The 21,270-nt window shown below is 38.6% G+C and overlaps 1 long non-coding RNA gene across 1 annotated transcript; it reads left to right on the top strand.

Moving 5' to 3' along the window:
- The first annotated feature begins 3,034 nt into the window (after positions 1-3,034).
- On the top strand, positions 3,035-9,411 carry LOC109060778. Its single transcript, XR_002012797.2, has 3 exons — positions 3,035-3,147; positions 3,237-3,349; positions 8,684-9,411. It is a non-coding gene; the product is annotated as an uncharacterized LOC109060778 (long non-coding RNA).
- Positions 9,412-21,270: the final 11,859 nt, after the last annotated feature.

Below are 21,270 nucleotides of genomic sequence, written 5' to 3'. Positions count from 1 at the left end.
ATTGTAATAATGCAGTGAGTTTGACAGCAGCCAGTGCTGCACACAGAGATCTGATCTGATCATCATCCAGTCTGTCTGAGATTACATGAACAAACAGAACAAACTGAGACTGCAAAGGTACCTGAAAAACTGTAAGTGTACCTCGGACAAAAGCTGTTTTAAATGCAAAGTGTGGTCATAGCAAATGTTGCTTTGATTTAGTTAATAGAAGTTAATTGATAAAATCTATTTATGACATTATTTTTGAAAGCATCCTCACTTTACAGTATTTTTACACAAGTGCCTAAAGCTTTTCACAGTACTGTAGCTTTGCAGGTTTCTTGAAGCATCTTTTAGACGTCGCCACAGTTTTTCTGGATTTAGTCTGTCTCAGTTTGTTCATGTAATCTCAGACAGACTGGATGATGATCAGATCAGATCACTGGCTGTTGTCAGACTCCTTGTGCATACAAAAATCTCGCTGGATTATTACAATTAATGGCACAAGAAATGTTTAGAAATGTAAACTGATATTTCCTACTTATACAATACGGCAAAAGATAGAAATAACTGGCTTTAAACCATTTTTTTTTTTGTTGGTGAAAATACTAATGGCCTAAGACTTTTGCACAGTAGTTTAAATTCTGGATGAATTGTGTTTTATATGCAAGATGCAATGTTATGTGACAACTGTGAACAGTTTGGCTAATGAACTATATTATTTTGCAAATTAATTGTTTATTCCAATTATTTTCATAAATGTAACTATTTATTGAACATTGCTATCTTGTTTAAAATTTCTGTCACAAAGGAGTGTCCAAAACCCCCTTTTCTGTGGTGAAACCACTGTAACACACATCATCTTGTGACATATTGCTTTATTGTCATCTTTCTGATTTACATTTCACTTTGAAATGAAAAATGAATAGGCATGTTGTGCACATTTACGCTGCAAAGTGCCAAGCTGTTATAATATCATAAAGGACATGACAGAACTGTTTTATTTCATTAGATGCTTACATGCTGACATTTGCAGTTTCTCAATATGTCTATTTTTTCTTCATTTTGTAGTGTTCGCTGTAATTATTTTGAACGATGGGAGAGTCTCAGTGTTACATAAACACATTTTGATGTGTTTCCCATTTCATTTGTTTAATCCCTTCAGTATACAGTCATGGCCAAAAATATTGGCACCCTTGGTAAATATGATCAAAGAAGGCTGTGAAAATTAATCTGCATTGTTAATCCTTTTGATCTTTTATTTAAAAAAATCTCAAAAATCAAACCTTTCATTGGATAATAAGAATTTAAAATGGGGAGAAATATCATTATGAAATAAATGTTTTTCTCTAATACACATTGGCCACAATTAATGGCACCCTTTTATTCAATACTTTTTGAAACCTTTATTGGCCAGTTTAACAGCTCTAAATTTTCTCCTATAATGCCTGATGAGGTTAGAGAACACCTGACATGAGACCATTCCTTCATCCAGAATCTCTCCAGACCCTTCAGATTTCCAGCTCCATGTTGGTGCTTCTTCTCTTCAGTTCACTCCTCTCATTTTCTGTAGGGTTCAGGTCAGAGGACTGGAATGGCTATAGCAGAAGCTTGGTTTTGTTCTCAGTGACCCATTTTTGTGTTGTTTTTGAGGTTTCTGTTTGGATTATTTTTCGGTTGGAGGATCCAAAAATGGCCCATTATAAGATTTTTAACAGAGTCAGTCACTTACTGATTTTTTATCTGTTGGTATTTGATAGAATCCATGATGCCCTGCATCTAAACAAGATGTCCAGGACCTCCAGCAGAAATATAGGCCCACAACATCAAAAATACAGCAGTATATTTCATTGTACACATGGGGTGCTTTTTATTCCTGTGTTCACCAAAGCCATCTTGAGTGTTTGCTGCTAAAAAGCTAATTTTTTAGTTTCATCTGATCATAGAAGCCAGTCCCGTTTGAAGTTCCAGTCGTGTCTGATAACTGAATATGCTGGTGTTTATTTTTGGATGAGCGAGGAGAATTTTTCTTGAAACCCTCCCAATCAACATGTGGTGATGTAGGTGCTGTTTGACAATTTTCTTTTGTTAGGTTTTCTGACCCCGAGACTATTTTCTGCAATTCTCTAGCTGTGGTCCTTGTAGAGTCTTTAGCTACTCAAACTCTCCTTCTCACCGCACATTAGGACGATATAGACACACGTCCTCTTCCAGGCAGTTTTGTAACATTTTCTGTTGATTGGAAATTCTTAATTATTGCCCTGATGGTGGAAATGGGAATCTTCACTGCTCTAGCTCTTTTTTAAGACAGTTCACTAATTTGTGAAGCTCAATAATCTTTTGCTGCACATCAGAAATATATTCTTTGGTTTTTCTCATTGTAATGGATGATTAAGGGGATTTGGGCTTTGTTTTCCCTCCTATTTATATTTCTGTGAAACAGGAAGCCATGGCTGGATAATTTCATATTCATCACCCTGGAGTGCTTAAAATTGTGAATATGAATAGGAATATACTTCAGAGATATTTTACTCATAAGAATTTCTAGGGATGCCAATAATTGTGTCCAACATGTATTTGAGAAAAACATTTATGTCATAATGATATTTCTTCCCATTTTAAATTCTTATTATCCAATGAAAGGTTAGATTTTGTGATTTTGTTAAATAAAAGATCAAAAGGATTAACAATGCAGATTAATTTTCACAGCCTTCTTTGATCATATTTACCAAGGTTGCCAATATTTTTGGCCATGACTGTATATGTCTGTATATCACTTGTGTTTCCTAATAATTTTAATAAAATCCATCACTTTTTGGCACAGAAACTCATTTGGATTGCAAAAGTCATCAGTTTTAGCATTTGCACTGGTGAGGGTCTAAGGACCTAAATTTTGGCATTGGCGATATGATTATTCTTGGAAGGAAGCGGCCCACAGGAGCTGTCATCTTCATCTAAGTTTATAGCAGTAAAAACTTTATGTATTTTCATAGTTATGTTCATAGTAATAAACTATCTTATCTATGTAGATTGTAATTGCTCTTCTTTCTCTCAAAGTGTGACAGTAAGCCGATCAGTGAGGCGGTGACCGAGTACCTGGAGAGCAGGAAGAAGTATGAAGACAAAAGGAAGCAGAAACTGAAGAAAGGCTCTGGCCGAGAGTCTCAGGTAATTGTGTCTAAGCGCAGAGCCCTTTTTTTTATTATTATTTAAAAATACCCCAAGTCAAAATAGCACACTGTCTTTTGCATTTAAAGACACTCGCTCTTTTGGAACGCTTCAAATCCAAACTATCATCTGCGATTTCGGAGTCTCCTAGCGTTCCCATGGAAGACGTCGAGGAACTTGGCGAGGATGACGATAAGGGCTGGTGAGTTGCTTTTACTTGCTTCTCCATTCCTACAGAGGTTTTAATGCACTAATGGACTTGCAGTTGTCTGTGATCAAATGCATTCTCAAAAACCCGTGCCTCATTGGTTGTCCCAATGCACAGCTACTGTTTCGCATTATGGTAGCAGAGCTATTTATTTGGACTGACATAGCGAAACGTTCATACCATTCTCCACATCAGGCACAGCTGCTTGCCTTAAGTGAGCCTGAGCCACCTCGCTCTCCAGCCAAGTAATGCGCTTGGCTCTGCAGCGCGCTGACACCATTAGAACAGTATGCAGTGTTTGTTTTTGCTGCGCTGCAATAGCCACTTGTGGAGAAGTAGTTTTCTCAGCTGACTTAACTGAGTAAATAACTGCTCCAGCAGATGGAACGTGTCACACCCACCGTACGCCAGACAAGGCACGTCAACCTGCAGTCAGACGCGTGCTGTCTTTTTAACAGATGCTCATTACGAGTGTCACCAGAACCAGCACCGGGTGATAAACCATTGTTGGAATTTTCCATACACCAGCATATGTTTTGGATATAGGCATGCTGGTGTCCATACCAGGCTTTTTTAATCAGCATAACTAGCGAGCTGGTCAACTCGCTAGTTTCGGTCTGTCAAGTTTTGATGGTCAACAGGATCTAGCTAGACCAACACCAAACCAGAACTAACTGCCTGCATCACTACCGGTCGCCCATGTCTCCTCAGATTGCTGAATTTGAAAATGAATGTCTACTGTCTATTCTGTCAGACATGTCCTAGTTTGACTTGAAGAGTGGGGTGTGTCGCACCTCTTAATCCAGAAAACATAATTTTTTTTACATGCAACTATATATTTAAAAAAATTCCATCACATCCAGCTGCTTGTGACATGACAGCTAAAATTAATTTTGTCGTTGCAAACTTTTCCTGGGCCCAAAATATATATGATGTGTGAATGTTCAGTGCTTGAATCATGTAATTTTTTAGGCTATATTTTTAGTCATTAATTATTAAAACATTTTTCCTAAATGGTACCCGTGCCAGCGACTACTATTTTTTTTAATACTGCATTAAAATATTGAGAATGTTAAACCTTTTTTCTGGAAAGTTTATGAAAATGCAGATAATGTGCAGAAAAATGGTACTTGAGAATGGGATTGTTTGTTATTGCTGATGTTCATATTTTTATTTGGATTGTAAATCACTTACATTTTTTCCCAATGCTTCAGTTTATTCCTTTACATGTTTACCCCAACACAGGGCAAGTTTTACAACTTTTTATTGAGAAGTCATATTAAATAGTATTAGTAAAAGCGGCACATCTTACCCCACTTTTCCCTACTGATTGTTTTCGCAACATCGCTCACTACTAGGCGTTGTGTCAGACGTTGTTGTATGTTTCATCTGTCTGTATGTCACTGGAGACATTCCAATCCAACAGCATACTACAAGATTTTGAAGACAGAAATTAAATAATTACCATGTCACAGCGGTGCTAGATCACTAAATCACACACACCACTCACTGAGCAAATATTAAGTCTGTTCGGATTTATTTTTGCACTCTGTTAAATATGAAGACTAAACACAGCTTAGATTTTCTTTTTGGCATCCTCTAGATTTTTTTTTTATATTTTTTTGGTCCTGATCTGAGGGAACCGTTTCCATGTCGGGCCGAGGGTGTTATTGACAGCTGAGTTCTCTGGCCAGGATAACATTTATGATGCTGTGAAATGAATAAGGCTCCAGGGAGCATCAATCTTAATGCGCTTTGCGAGGGACAAAGTTATGGCCATGATTGTGCGCTTAGGTACACAAATAGAATATCAATTAGAAATGTTTCAGTTTGATTCTGTTTTCTCCATAATTTTCCTAGCACATGTGATGAAGATGCATGTGTTTGTAAGTACGGCCTCTGAGATGGCGGTAGGTACTTAAAAACTGATTTTTGCTCATCCACATTTATGGCTTTCAGTTTGAAATATGTGTTTTTCTATTTAATGAACGCTCAACGTGATTGGACATTACTGTGATTCATAAGTACGCTTCATTTCTAACGCCCTGCCATGACCAATGCATCACACAGCACTTCTAGTTTTTTTTTTTCCGAGGATTACGGGAAGCAGACTGGTAAATCATTCTGTTTAGTTTTTTTTCGGTCTCAGTTAAAACGTATAGTTTCAGCGGTTTGCTGTTTTTTGGGTCCCACAATAACGTATACCCTATCCATTGATACAGTTCATTGAAAACCTAGGGTAGTTTTCCATTGGAAGCGTTTTGAAGTGACTGTGAGGGTTGGATGTGGCAGAAACTTCACTTAACCGTTTGGTAGACGTCCGCTGCAATCATTTTGCGCTTTCGCAGGAAAACTGTAAATCACAATCAAATGTAAAGAATGCGGTCGGGCGCATGCCTCTGTGGAGAGTAATGTCTTTCCGCTTGATTAATTATCAGTATTAATGGTGTGCGAGCAGCCGCAGCAGTGACGTGCTGAGGATAAAGCGAAGATCTGTCAGACCGTCGTCCTCCCTTTTCACGCTGCAAACCACCACAGGGAAATGAATGGACATGGTGTGTTTTTCTCTCGTATTCACTTTTCATCAAAGACCTTGAGTCTTTATCTAAATATATGCACTCAAATACTCCAAACAAATACCACATGTGAGCACAAAAGGGGATGGGGGGGTGCTGTCTGAGCCCGGGTTCCTACGTGTTTCTCCTATCAGTTACTCCTTGTCTTCAGGATGGACTGTCATTACTGTCTAAGGACCCCCACGATGCTGGGGCGTTTTAGGTCTGACTCCGGAGAGGAGGAGGGACAGGAGGCCCCCAGTGCTAGAAAAACAGCAGTGGGAAGTCTGCACCACTTTCTGAACGCCTGTTGCACCCCACGAATGGAACATGGGTTACAACAGGTCAGACACTGGAAGTCAAGTCTGGGCCAGATTGTAAACTATTCCATCTGTGTCTGTGTCTACAAAAACCCCATTTCGCCCAGGAGCCCAGGCCTCCGCTTCCACTTCCCCCTCTTTTGCAAAAGCAAAAGAAAAATAAATTCAGGAAGAGGCTTCCGAGGGCCTCGGCATCATGGCGGGAGCCCCTCCCTGATAAGAGCCCCAATCAAATGGTGGGATTTGTGCGCAAGCAATAACTCTAGGCGAGGACTCCGGTGGGCTGTCATCACTGAGACTGCTAGACAAATTATCAGAGCCGGCTGCTTTACGCAACGGGAGTCCTGCGGGTCTGCCAGAGTATAGCCATGACATTCTAGATGAGCTGTCACATCTCCTACGGACTTCAAATGGATGCAAGCATGCACACACACACACACTCAGCCGAAGACTTAAAAATGTGCTCGCACGCACTCGCAGACTCTTTATGCGTCTCTTTGGCTGAATCCAGGGGTTCTGTGATGGCTCAGAAATAGCAGCGTGGCGGATTACTTACCAACGAGAGGACTCATAATTTTAGAGAGAAGCCCGCTTCCATTCTCGGTTCCTTCATGCATTCGTCTTGACTCGGACAACCAGCTCAATTTAAAAATCTGCCTTCAGCTCCTACAGTTACTTCCTGTCACACTTCTGCGAAACCACCAAAAAACTTGCACCGTATTGAATGACAGCTGGGAGTCGTTGAATTATTGAAACGTCCCGTCACGTATTGTTCTTTCAAACCAGCCCTGGGCTTTGGAGGCGAGTGTGTTTAGTATGTGACCTGCACCGCAGATTTGGATTTGTGAAGAATAGAGTCGTTCCAGAAATTCTGACCTTCACCAGAATAGCTCCAGAGTATTCCAGGGCATCGGTAATGGCCCAGTATCGGTCGAGTGCAATCACGCCCCAGAGAGCCATCCAGCCGTGTCCGTGATGTATAACAATGACCTGTTTCACCCTTCCTGACGTTTCTTAGAGGTTCTCTTCATGTCTTGATTCAGACAGTTCCTCTGTAGCCATCATCTCAGTATGAAATGCAGGTCAGCAGAGCAGAGGTGTGATATGTGGATATGCACCTCATCCTAGGCTTACTCCAAAAACAGTGCCGCAAATATGACCTCAAACAGAATGAAAATCCATTCATCATTTACTCACATCATTCCAAACTTGTATGACTAACTTTCTTCTGTAGAACATGAAAGACGATATTTTAAAGAATGATTCAGGACTGTGATTGCGAATACAAAGAAGAAGAAAAAAATGGATGGGTTTTGGAACAACATTGGAGTAATTTATCTTTAAAGATCTTTGTGTGGACTTCTGAAATCATAGAAGCCTTAGTAGAACTACTCAGAACTGTAGTTCTGTGTCCTGTTGGCGTAGTGTAAACTCTGTCTTGGATTGAGCTGCAGTCTTCAGGAGTCCTCAGTAAGCGACTTTAGCCAGCTGTGAGCTCTTCTTTCTGATGCTGGCACTCAGGAATGCTCCGTGGAATGTTATTCTTCCTGCCAATCACCTACAGCGCTGCCGTGAGGAGAGAGAGAGAAGGAGCATTACTGAAGAAATACAATGTAGATGAGCATCTGTGCTGTATTATTGAGACCATCTGCATGGGGCAACGCTGAAGATCAGTCCTTCAGTTAACCCTACCCTAGTCGCATACATATAGAAATTGCAAGTACCAATCTGACTGGTTTGCTGCTGTGCTGAATAGTGTGCTCAAATTATGTAATGAGATATTCAGTCAGTTAATCTGTTGAAAGGCAATTGCATGTCTGTGCAAATTTGAAACGTTTTTTTTTTGCCAAACCAATCAATCAGTCATTGGTCAGCTCAATCACACGTCATGCATGAATTCGATTGTGACAAAAGATGTGCCGCCAATGCTATATTAAAGTTAAAGGGATAGTTAGTCCAGAAATTAAAATTCTGTCATCATTTACTCAACCTAATGTCATTCCAAACCCATTAATAATAATAATAATTGTTATTGTACAAACTATAATAAAAATAAGTATATCAACAACAATACTACCACTACTACTGCTAATAAATTATTATATTTTATACTATTTATTAATTCATCTTATCATTAAAATATTAACTTTTTTATTAATATTTTTTATATTTTATTTTAGTTTAGTTTAGCTTAGTTTAGTTTAGTTTAGTTTAGGCACCACTCACAGTTGGGAGTACATGACACATTTTTCATTTTTGGATGAGTTATTTCTTTAAAGATGCTTTAAAAACAGATTGTTTGTGGACTCATCCGAGTCGGAAGTCTGCTCTGATCTGATCTGTTCCGCCGGGAAATTCCCAGCCCTTGTAACACTGATTTTGATGATTTAGTGGCCCGTGAGCTGCGCTTTGCTGTTTTTTAGAACTGAGCTCTGTTTCCCCTTGTGATTTAGGATGGCCCATGTTCTGAACTTTGATGAACAAAACAGAAAGGTAAAAGATGCCAATATGCAGGACGGAGACACGTTTGAGATCTATGATCCACGCAACCCCGTCAACAAGAGGAGACGAGAGGAGAGCAAAAAACTGATGAAAGAGAAGAAAGCCAGGAGATGAGACTGCAGCTGCCCGTCTGGAGTGACTCCTGACGTTTAAAAAGGGGTGGGAAAGCATTTCTAGCTGAGAAGAATCATATTCACTGTGTGTGGGAGATATCTGCAAACTCTTTATTGAAAAGACATTCATTTCTGTCTACTAATAATGAAGATGGCAAGCGTTTATTGTTTTTAACCCATAGAGGAAAGGGAACGCCATCTTCTTATTCCTCAGTGAATTTTTTGCATCTTTCCGCAAAATAAACCTCTTCATGAACACGTTTAATCATTCTCTCGATGACAGTGTAAGTTCTTATCATGTTAATAAAATTCATTATTTCTGATGTTTAAGCATTGTTGTTTACTTTGTGACCTAACTATTAAATTGATTAAATTCACGGTCAAGCTGCACAGGCCAACTAATCTTAAAAATCAGTCATAGTAACTTAACTGAAGCCAATACAGATAGAAGGTAAGGTGGCCATTAACTGATATACGCAAAAGCATGTAAAAACATGCATTGATCCAATGATATAAACAAATTTATTGAATCTATTACATAATTGAATAATTGATCATGATTAAAAAATTAGCCATAATGACAATAATAATATTGTCATATACTATGTTGCAATAGCCACGCATGTTCTCAGACACACAGAATGTACAAGATTGAGGAAATGCACTCTTTAAATGTTGAGTTGGTGTTTTTCAAGTTGTTAGCATCCCTGATTGTGATTTATTATGCATATTCTGAAATATTTGGAGAATATATATTTTTTAATATGCTTAAAAATGCACTTTAATGCGCTTTGACTTGATTGTGTTTATTACATGTTATATGCCATTAATAATTTAATAGCTAATAGTTTCCACCCCTTCTAAATGACAGACATTTATATTTAATTATTGTTTCAATATTTTTTCCGTCACATGATATGGAAATAATTTGCATAATTAATATTTGTTTTTGTTATTTGCTGACATAAAAAAAATAATACAAATGGTTCAATAATTTCCTGTGGCAGTCATAATTGTAATCTTGTTAACTGTGTAATCTGTTAATCTCTACTTCATATCATTGGCAATAATTGCCATTGTAAAAGAGCAGAAGCCGTGAAAACATGCAAAAGCTGGATCCACTCCACAGCTGCCCAGAATCGAGCGACCTCAGAGTTCAACCTGTGCATTAAATAACAGCAGTAATGCAAGACACACATGTCTGTCGTGAAGTAAACATCCTGCAGCCGTACTTCAAAAAACTAATCTGAATCATAGTTTGCACAGCCATTTTTTTTTGATTCTCCAACCAAAAAACGTCCCATTTGTTTAAAACTGTGGCAAGATAATAAACAGTGCCTATCGTTTTTTCCTATCATTCTCAAATATTGTTACCAAAGAGCCGAGTCCATTGGCGCTCCTGATGATGCCGGCTGACTGTGCTTTGGTCTAAATGATCTACCACGAGTGTGCACGACCAGCAGCTCAGTTTGGCCAGCGTGCAGCCTTTTACTGCTCCTCTGGGATCACGCTTAAATTTTCATATGGAACAGGAAGGAGAGTTAATGTTACACCATAAGAGCCGCTGCAAATTTAAACCAGGTGAGACGCACCATAGCCAGTGCAGCTTCTACTGTGCCTCTGTCACACAGAGACTTTTTTTGGGCCACTGGGTCTGCGATTTCAACACATCATTACACCACATACACGTTCAGGGCAGTTCCTAAACATCACTGGGACTGATCTGATGAATAATGGTGGATGCATGGAAGGGGAGTTGCTGTCTGTAATAACAATAATATATAAATAACCATTTAGAATAAAAATGAACATTTTCAGTGCAAAATATAGACTGGATTTTGGACAAGCCTTTTTTATTTTACATTTTATTTTATACACAGCCCTGCACATAAAATGAAAAGAAAAAAAAAAACCTTCCACACAACTTGATATTGTGGATTTCGGTATAATTCATTTAACTGTGGCCAAGTTTGATTAAGTTATCCCCTTGTTTTAGGTAAATCGTGGCCATTTTATGCTAATTTTATAACTAATAGTTAAAGCATGGCCATGATAACTAAGATAATAGTTAAATCATGGGAAAAATTCTTAATGCATGAGTGAGAATCTATAATTTCTATATTTCATATAAATATATTTTGAAAATTACCAAGAAGATAGATTTAATAGGAATGTATATTTATTATAAATGCATGCTGTATGGTTTGTAATAAAGAAATACACATACATTCTTTCTGTAACCATTGATGTAACCAGTTTAAATTGAATTTAGTATATCTAGATGGTTATACAGAATAAGAGATGGGTGAATACACACACCGTTGAACATGTAACATGTTTCTAAATCCTGAGAAATGTGGCAAATAAAAGTAACAAAAAGCATATGCTGTGTTATGTTGTGTTTGATACATATTTTAAGGCATACAGTAAGTAATTATATTTAACTGAACAAGTGAAACATTCTACAATTTACTTACCTTAAAAATGAATTTTAAGACATATTTTTACAAATATCTTGTTTTTATTTGCATATCCTTTCACAAAGAACTAGGATGTGCTGTGTTGGTTCTGAGACTTGGTCTTGGTCATTGCATTTGACTTTATATTTGTATTAACTTTATATTTGTCATCATTTTCAGCTTAACTTCAAAGTGTTAATTCACATCAGCTCTTTACAGGAAGTGACACAACTGAGCATTACTAGAGGAATGCCGTCTAGACTCTAGTTTTACTCATATATTTTTAGTGTACTTCAGATTAACATGGGTTAAAAGCAACAACATTTTGATTTTATGGGCTCTTTAAAGGCATTTCATGGGCATGGGGCTAGAACAAAATTTAGCAAGAAGCACAATGTGATATAGGTATATGGTTAACTTGATGTTTAAACGGAGACTTTTAAAACATGATGAATTACATGAGTTTTTGTCCTGAAAGAAACATGAATATTGGCTCTTATGGTGGTGAGAAAAGACAAGACAATGTCACTTTTGCACTGCGACACTGAAAACACTTAACATTCTCACTTGTTGCTGACCAAGATACAAAATACCCATCATTTCTGCGGGTCACATGACTGTGGGAGATTAAATAGAGCAGTAATGTCATTATCTTGCTTACTATCTGCCTCTGTCCTTGTGAATGAGCACTATAAATAGATCAGGTAATCCTTTTCCCCTGGACCAGAACAAGATGAATCCTCACTGCCTTCAGACCCTGTAGAAGCCAAGATCTTTCTGTTCTTTCCACTTTTTTTCTTTGGCCTCCCCACTGCAGGAAAATGACTTGTCTGGTGATCTTATTACACGTTTGGTTTAATTTGAAACTTTTGATACACTTATTTTAGATATCCTGGTCGTTTTCTCGATTATCACATGGTGGGGTTTTGGAAAATGGGGTTGTGTACTAGTTTTGGTGGCTTAATCTGCTGGAAATGTAGCGTGATTTTATTTCATTTCATTTCATTTCCATAACTTAATTCATTAAGTTGTGGCCATATTACTTTATTCCTTTGTTTTAGGTAAATCATGGTCATGTTATACTAATTTCTTCCCTCTTTCCACCCCCCCCCCACCACACACACACACACACACACACACACACACACACACACATTCATTTCTTGATATTACAGCTGTAATATTAAATAAGTTGCTTCTGTCCAGTAAGTGTTCATCTTTTAAGATTACTAACAATACAAAAAAAGTTGTAATGTAATTAAATTTATGCTGTGCTAAATAATTTGTGTTCCACCTTTTTATAGTTTTTTTTGTTCCTTTTAGATTCTGTATTTGTAGCATAAAACAATGTACTTTGTACAACAGAACTGTTATTCAGTGCTTCAAGTCACCATGAAGTCAGACCCTGTTTACTTTACTTTTTTTTATAATACAATAAAAAAATTACAAATACAATATAAAAAAAAGCTACAAATAAGCCTACTAAAATAATGGCCTTCTATACAGAAACTGAATAAAGTAATCAAATGTTAAAAGAACTTCACCGTACAGTCTTCACTGTATGAATTAACTATACATTCATTCATATTAAAATTACTGAGTTATTCGGTGGAGAACATTGAATAATTTTCTTGTTTTCTCTTGTTGTTTGATTAATTATAGGGGTGTGTTACGTCCCTCGTTAGATGTTATTTGTCTAGGAATATTATTAGACGTAACAAAAGTTTTGCATGTGTGTGTCAATATAGTAACGAGAATCTGCTATGGGAAAGGAACAGACAACCATCCGTAACTGAGTTGAAAGATTTTAATTCTTCAACTACAATAAAGTGAAGTAGTAACAAAGGGAAAAAGAAATACTAGTAATGGAGAATAATAAAGTATGAATATTTACAATTAGTACAACGTAACAAGAGTAAACAGATCAACAGACAATCTGGGGAAAGGAAGGAGCAAGAGAGTGGTGCTTAAATAAAAAAACTGAATATAACAAAAAGCCCCTTTAACTAAAGTTAAAGAATTAAACTAACTATCAACAAAAAAGGTAGAAAGAAACATCTTCAGCGTACAAGACACTATGACTAAACTATACTAACTAAAACAAAAACATACATAATTAGCACCACTCCTAACACTAGTGCATCTAATACATCTCAGTAAACTACGTGTGCAAATGTAAGTGTCGGCGTGCTTATTTGGTTGATAACATCTTCTGTCGTTATTCTAAATGTTGTTAAATGATCTGAGATGAAGATTTCATGACAGCAACAAACATTTTGCAGGCACTGCAAACACGTAAGCTACCAAGGGTAACACAATACACATTCAAGCACAAACAAAGAGAACTGATCTAACTGCAAGATCACAAAGGCAGCGAACCCCAAACAATGATCAGTCGCTCAGACTGGTCTCTCGAACAAGAGAACCGTCTTCACAGAGTGTGCAAACTCTTTTTCCCAACCCAGAGTCTGTCTTCATTTCCCCCCGCCATTGAAGTTAGAGCCATTCATAAACTACCCGGCGACAGGGCGATTGGTGGCGCGCGATCCCAGACGTCATCATCCTACGTCAGCTGATTGACAGGCGGAGGTTCCAGTCGTGATTATCACCTGAAACAAATAAAGTACACAAACATACACGACAAGCATATGCAACAACATACGCACAAAAAAAAATTACGAAGCGCGGCGTACGTAACACTCACCCCCATAAAACTCAACCTGAAGCAGTATTTAAGCTCTAGATAAGGTGTCAGCAATGATATTCTCTGAACCCTTTTTATGCTTTATGATCAAGTTATAATTTTGCACAATCAAGTACCAACGCATAAGACGTTGATTGTGATTGTACATTCTGGACAAGAACACTAACGGATTGTGATCCGTGTACACAGTAACAGGCAGAACAGATGAACCCACATAAACCTCAAAGAATTGCAAAGCCAGAATTAGACCCAAAGCTTCCTTCTCAATGGTAGAATAATTCCGCTGATGTCGGTTGAATTTTCGATAAAAGTAACAAATTGGATTGCTCAAAACCGACATCATCCTCTTGAATAAGAACAGCTCCCATGCCTAAAGCACTAGCATCAACTTCCAATTTAAAACAACGTGTACAATCCGGAGCAGCAAGAACAGGATGCACTAGCCAACAACAACTTTGCACCTTCAAAAGCTTGTTGACACGCATCAGTCCAAATAAAAGCATTCGCTGGACTTAACAAACTGGTTAGAGGATGTACTACAGTGGAGAAATTTCGGCAGAAACTTCTGTAGTAACCAGCCATGCCTAAAAAACTCTCGTCTTGTCGTTGGAATAGGAAAGTCAGCAATAGCAGATATTTTGGCACTAACAGGGCGAACTTGACCTTGACCTACTTCTTTACCCAAATAGGTGATCGTTGCTTTACCGAATTCGCACTTAGCCAGATTAATTGTCAGGGAAGCATCAGGCAATCTTTCAAAAAATGTCTGAAAAACAGTCAAATGCTCAGACCAATCAAAAGAATAGATCACTAAATCATCAAGGTAGGCATTACAATTTTTCACTCCTGACAACACAATGTTTACAAGGCGCTGAAAAGTTGCTGGGGCGTTTCGCAGCCCAAATGCCATAACCCGGTACTGCAGGAAGTTATCCGGAGTAACGAAAGCTGAAATATCCGCTGCTCGAGCGGTCAATGGCACTTGCCAATACCCTTTCAGCAAATCTAATTTCGTCACAAACCTAGCAGAACCCAAGTTATCGATGCAGTCTTCCATCCTAGGAAGAGGATAGCTATCCGGTACAGTCACAGAATTTACTTTTCGATAATCTGTGCAAAACCTGAATGTACCGTCAGACTTTGGAACAAGAAGACAAGGAGAACTCCACGGACTATAGCTAGGTTCAGATAGGTCATTCCTCAACAAATAATCAACCTCAGTCCTCATCATAGAACATTTCAAACTATTCACACGATAAGCATGTTGCTTGATGGGAGAATTACACGTCACTTGAATATCATGCTGCAATACATGCGTTTGAGTCGGCACATCACTAAACAGCATGGGAAATTCTTGAATTAGCCTCATAACGTCTCGTTTCTGTGACTCAAGCAAATTATCAAGGTTTTCAGACTTTTTTGAATTTTTTTAAAATCTCAGAATTCGAAAGTCTACCACACATTGATAAATCATTACGAAGTGTAACACCATCATCAGGATCACACTCACCAGGAGAAAACCGCAACACCTCGTCCTTCACTATCGTAGGATCAGACACCGCAACAACAGCAGCAGCTAGAACATCAGTAGGAACAGGAACAAGCTTTTTTTTTCTCTTCCACAGATTTCTCAGACACCTTTCGAAAAACAATATAATTTCAACATGTTAATATGGCATGTACGAAACTTCCGTTTGCAGTCAGGCGTGTGGATTACAAAATCAGTCTCACTCAATCTCTTTGATACCTTGTACGGACCAGAGAAACGAGCAGTCAGAACTGAACCTGGTACTGGTAACAGTACCAAAACTTCGTCACCAGGTTGAATTTCACGCACAACAGCTTTCCTATCATACCATTTCTTCATGCCCTCCTGAGCAGTGGACAACGATTTTCGTGCAAATGAGCACGCATTATGTAGTCGTTCTTGGAACCGACTGACGTAATCTAGCACATTTTGTTGAGATGACTTAGTGTCATTCAACATTCCGTCTTTCAACACCTTCAGCGGCCCTCGTACGGTGTGACCAAAGACTAAATCTGCAGGACTAAACCCCAGAGATTCTTGAGTTGCTTCACGAACTACAAACAAACAAACTAATGGTACTCCATCGTCCCATTCTTTACCAGAGCTTAGACAGTACTTTTTCAACATTGACTTCAGCGTCTGGTGAAATCGTTCGATAGCATCCTGGCTTTCAGGATGATATGGGCTCGAGATCCGATGTGAGATACCCAAAGTTTTCAACACTTGTCTAAAAACATTAGAAAGAAAATTCGTACCCTGGTCTGTCTGCACGATTTTTGGCAATCCGAACGTGGAAAAAACTTTATCAAAGCTTTAATGATGACAAGCGCAGTTATTCTTCTCAAGGGAACAGCCTCCGGAAATCGTGTCGCAGAACACATAATAGTTAACAAAAATTGATTACCTGCTTTTGATTTCGGCAAGGGACCCACGCAATCCAAAATTATATGCTCAAACGGTTCGCAAATGACAGGGATCGGAATTAATGGAGCTGGTGGAATCTTTTGGTTGGGCTTGCCCATCACTTGACACTCATGACATGTGCGGCAATACTTAGACACATCGCTCTTCAAGCCAGGCTAAAAAAAATGTTTGAGAATGCGGTTGTAAGTTTTTGTCACCCCCAAATGACCTGCTAAATCATGATCATGTGCCAAGCTCAACACTTGTTTTCGATAGACAGTAGGTAAAACAATTTGACATACAACATCCCACTCATTCTCCCCATCTCTGTGAGGATGCCATTTCCTTAACATCAACCCATTTTCGATCACGTATTCAGCCGCGTTGACTTTATTAGGTTGAGGACTTTCCGCAGCAAAAAACATTTAGTTAACGACACATCTTCTCTTTGTGCAGTCTTAATTCCTTCATGAGAAATAGGTTCAGCTAACAATTCAGACTCAGCTATTGCTGTATCAGAATGTCTGTCATGTGTAACATTTTCAGATTCTTTTGGACCTGACCCAAAATGTTCCTTGGTGAACACAGGTGACAAAAAAGTGTCGGCCAAAACAATGTCATCTCCAATTCTGCGTTTTTTGAGCACGCGTAACTACATTAGGAGCAAATACCTCCGGAAAATTATCAGATATATCACCAACAGGAATAAAACAGTCAGGTTTATCAACGACTTCGAGCACAGGTGACACTTTACCTCCCGCCAAATCGTTCCCGAGAATGAATGCAACACCTTACACAGGAAAGGAAGAACGTATCCCCACCTTAACAAAACCTGAGACCAGGTCACATTGCAAGTGTATCCGGGGTGCAGCGGTACCTTTACAACACCCATCTCAATCCCTTGAACTAACACACTTGACCCACAAAACGTCTAGTCCGACAAAGGAAGTGCATCAGAGACTACAAATGATTGAATCGATCCCGTATCCCTCAAGATTTGTACCTCTTTCTGCTCTCCAGGTTTACCATTTACGGAGATTAACCCCTTCAACAAAAATGGTTTAAACCCTGAGTCAATCGCATCTTTCTCTAAAACAGCTTTAGGCACAGTCTTCACAAAAGTAACAGGCTTTAACTGTCCTTGCTGAGCCTGAGTCTTACGTCTCAGCACTAAACAATCAGAAATAAGGTGTCCCATCTTGTGGCAATAAAAACATTCTCGTGTCTCTTTATTCTGTGGTGAACTGATTTTAGCACGGGTACTTGAATTTTGAGTTGAAAACGAACTCACTATTTTCTCTGGTCGGGGTAAAGCGAACACACTCTTATGCGTTAACACATACTCATCTGCAAGAATCGCAGCTTGTGATAACATGGTGACCTTTTGCTCATTCAGGTATGTGACTACTCGTTCCGATAGACAATTCTTAAAATCTTCTAAAAGCATTAACTCTCTCAACGAACTCAAATCTTGCACGTTGTTAGAAGACAACCATTTATCAAAAAGAATTCCCTTCTCACGGGCAAATTCCACAAATGTCTGGTTCCTGAAACGTTGCCGATATGCCTCAGGCACCAATTCATATGCACGAAGAACAGCGTTCTTTACGGTATCGTATTGCATGCTTTCCTCTAAGGTTAGTGCAGAACAGACTTCCTGTGCTTTTCCAACTAATCGACATTGTAGTAACAGGCACCAAACCTCTTTTGGCCAACGAAGTGCAGCAGCCACATGCTCAAAAGCAGCGAAATACGCATCCACTTCGGTTTCTCTAAAGTGAGGCACTAAAGCGATCTGTTTACTAACATCAATTGTAGTGGTCGAAACATCACTCACAGAATTTTCAGAATTTACTGAAACAACAGGATTAGACTGCACAGTTCGGCCCGAGACAACCGTCGCTGAATCCAACTCGAGCTGTCGCAGTTTCACCTGTGTCTCAGCTTCAATTTCCAGTTTACGGATTTCTAGGCGTAGCTTAATTTCGGCTTGGCACGTCTCAGCCTGTTCCTGCGCTTCCATCTGGATTTTGGCTAGGTGGACTCTCAGTCGTGCATCACCCCCAGAGCCAACGGAAAGCGGAGAAAGTGGGTAGAAGGGTGGTAACCAGCCTTGGGCTCAGCCTCAACCTCCACCTCGGCATCCTCACCTTCTGCTTCCTCCACATTTCCCACACTAGTCAAACGTTTTTCCACAGCCGACATGCCAGCCCTCTCACTATCCGCATCTGGAAATAAAAATATTTTAATTCGACCAAGTGTTTCCAAATTTCATTCTTAATAATGTGCTTTAGAGATTGCCTCACCACAGGAATGCGATAGTATTCAGCTATCTGCAACAAATCGTCTTTTCTACATCGATCAAAAATTTCTAAAGTTGGATCAGCAATAAATGATTGCAAATCAAAAGTACTCATTGTCAGTATTCCCCCATACTCACTTCAACATGCACCAATTCCTTTCCAGCGCAGTTTCCCGCACCACACACACACAAAAAATAAGCAATATAAAAGTTAGGACGAGCCCCCAAATATGTTACGTCCCTCGTTATTTAGATGTTATTTGTCTAGGGAATATTATTAGACGTAACAAAAGTTTTGCATGTGTGTGTCAATATAGTAACGAGAATCTGCTATGGGAAAGGAACAGACAACCATCCGTAACTGAGTTGAAAGATTTTAATTCTTCAACTACAATAAAGTGAAGTAGTAACAAAGGGAAAAAGAAATACTAGTAATGGAGAATAATAAAGTAATGAATATTTACAATTAGTACAACGTAACAAGAGTAAACAGATCAACAGACAATCTGGGGAAAGGAAGGAGCAAGAGAGTGGTGCTTAAATAAAAAAAACTGAATATAACAAAAAGCCCCTTTAACTAAAGTTAAAGAACTAAACTAACTATCAACAAAAAAGGTAGAAAGAAACATCTTCAGCGTACAAGACGCTATGACTAAACTATACTAACTAAAACAAAAACATACATAATTAGCACCACTCCTAACACTAGTGCATCTAATACATCTCAGTAAACTACGTGTGCAAATGTAAGTCGCGACCTGCTTACCTGGCTCACAACCTCTCTCGTCAGTCTACACAATGTTAAACAATGAACTGAGATGAAGATTTCATGACAGCAACAAACATTTTAGAAATTTTTTTCCGATTCAGGTCTTTTCTGTGTTTCGTTAAATATGAAGATGTGTTACTCAAGATGCCTTCAAAGAAGATACCAAAGATGATCATAACCACAGACACTATTGGAAAAGAGCTGAACTGGATGATGACATCACTGAATCATCTGTGAACTGACTTTAGCGGAAAAATGACTTTGTTATTGTCATCTTGCATTATTGACAAACAGTTTTCCTGTTTAACACTGTAAAGCTGCTTTGACACAATCAGTATTGTATAAAGCACTAAAATAATGATGACTTGACTTCACTAACAATTAAACAACTAGCTAGGTTAGCTGATTCCCTTAAAAGTCCATAGATATCAACATCAGTTCATACTGCTGTTAACACTTTCTCCGACAAGCGGATGTGATGAGACATGTTTTACGGTTTGGTTAGGTGACATTCGGCATACAGTATACCACATTTAATGACAAAGACAGCAGCAGGTCTATTAAGCTGCTGCCAATTTAAGACTGAATGCACACATCAAATATATTGACAAGCATTCAATTACTTTCCCAACTGTTTAAATTTACTTAAGACATAACTGACTGTGTTTAAGTGAAAACTTGCCAAGGCAATATTTTTGTGTATACAGCATTCTGCCATTTATACCTGAAGCCCAAAGTAGTCTGTACTTCACCGTGCTTCACTCCGTCTAGGATTGTGCACACCTGGAGAACAGCGTATCTTTTGCAGCGTAATATGCTTTTTTTTAGTATCGAGGACCATACAATAAAAGTCAATACAATAAAAGTCAATGGAGTCCAATATATGTATTTTTGGACCCCATTGACTTTCATTGAAAGGACAAAACTTTAGAAATGCCCTCAGATGGCCGCTGGTAAAAACATCCAGTGGGCATCTCATTAAGAATCTATCAATGGAATGAAATCTGTCAGTAGCAGCAGTGGTGGTGCCAACCACAGCGTCACTGAGTGAAATCTGATAGTGTGTAATGATTGAACCATCAACAAAAACATTCATTTTCCCTCCTGTACTCGCCAGACTTCTGGATCCATGGTGCACTGCTCATGAAGACCTTGTACTGAAAGAATTTGATGAGGCCAATCTGGTATGAATATTATTTCCCGAAAATTTTAAAGCATAGAAAGGAACCAGTCAAAACAATAAATTACGCCCAAGTCTTCAACCAAGACCAAGGTTAAACTCTAAAAAGAAAACCTCAAAAATATTTTACCTCGGACTGAACGACATTTTGCATTGAATTACACCCTGGACGGTTGTTATCTAACCTTGCAGTCTGCGACTGTAATAATATTTCCATTTAAGGCCTGCCTGAATGGATACTATGGGAGACCAGTGAAACTTGGGGGCAAGGAAAAACCCTGAACAAATTATTAACCAATGAAGCAATCTTAACTCTTTAACATGGGCTGAACTTTGTCATCATCTCAGCTGACACACACAAAAAAGTAGCTTTCATGGATTATTCATTAGTTTCTATTAGAAAACCTCCCAAATGTTGGATATTCTGGAATTATGATGAAGCTGTTCATGTCTGAGACCATTCAATAGGAAACGGGCTGGTCTGCTTCTTATTTTCATACCTTTTTGAAAAGCATGTCTGTGTGCTGCCTCGGAGGAGATGTTTGAAGTGCAGTCACATTAATCCACTTGAACACTGCTC

This window comes from Cyprinus carpio, chromosome A10 (assembly GCF_018340385.1).
Source record: "Cyprinus carpio isolate SPL01 chromosome A10, ASM1834038v1, whole genome shotgun sequence".
NCBI lineage: Eukaryota > Metazoa > Chordata > Actinopteri > Cypriniformes > Cyprinidae > Cyprinus > Cyprinus carpio.
This window is presented reverse-complemented; position numbering and strand designations above follow the sequence as displayed.